Source organism: Euprymna scolopes, chromosome 11 (genome assembly GCF_053919585.1).
Source record: "Euprymna scolopes isolate OS-2025 chromosome 11, ASM5391958v1, whole genome shotgun sequence".
Lineage (NCBI taxonomy): Eukaryota > Metazoa > Mollusca > Cephalopoda > Sepiida > Sepiolidae > Euprymna > Euprymna scolopes.
Genome location: NC_136492.1, coordinates 98,340,734 through 98,341,425, shown reverse-complemented (window position 1 = coordinate 98,341,425; position 692 = coordinate 98,340,734). Strand labels below are relative to the sequence as shown.

Here is a 692-nt window from a genome sequence, read left to right as displayed (position 1 = left end):
TTACATGGGCAAATACTGACAGTAGAGATTATACGAACGTTAAACATCGAACCGGTTCATGCAGATTTTTATTATCATTAACCTTGGTCATTTTGTGAGTTTCAATCATGGGGTTTTATTCAAAGCAAAGAATATCATTAACTTATGAAACAAATTTACGCTCGTTGCCTTACATAAATCTTCATTCGTTCGAATCGTTGGAATATTTGGTTTTGAAAATAAAATCTCCAAATAAAATTCTTAACATCATATTAAAAGGTTTTGGGGGGAAAAATGAACTGTAAAAACATTCAACTAAAGTACCTATTTACAATGCCTCCCCACGGGACAGAGTTAGACACCAGGGTCGTTTTTTAACGTGGAGAAAAGGTACAAAAATAAAAAAAAATTGTCTCAGTCGTGGAGGACTGATCCTCCACCGAAAGAGAACAAGAAATGGAAGTGCATCATCTGAAGAACAGATACTACCCTTTGATCTTGACCAAAAGGCCAAAAAGTAAGCTAAAATGATAATATTGTAATGGTTGGTAGATTTAATTTGCTAAATGTGTCATTAAAATGTAAGTACTTTGTTTTATTAAAAAAAGAATAACACACTAGTTGAAAAAATCACAAAAATGAAAAGAGTATCCGATACGTATCAATCGAGAATTCCAAATCATAATTTACCCTAGAGTACTTTTCGCGTTATA

At 32.5% G+C, this 692-nt stretch overlaps 1 pseudogene; it reads right to left on the bottom strand.

The window, feature by feature from the left end:
• Window positions 1-270: 270 nt before the first annotated feature.
• Window positions 271-501, bottom strand: LOC145288403 (U2 spliceosomal RNA; annotated as a pseudogene).
• Between the last annotated feature and the right edge of the window lie 191 nt (window positions 502-692).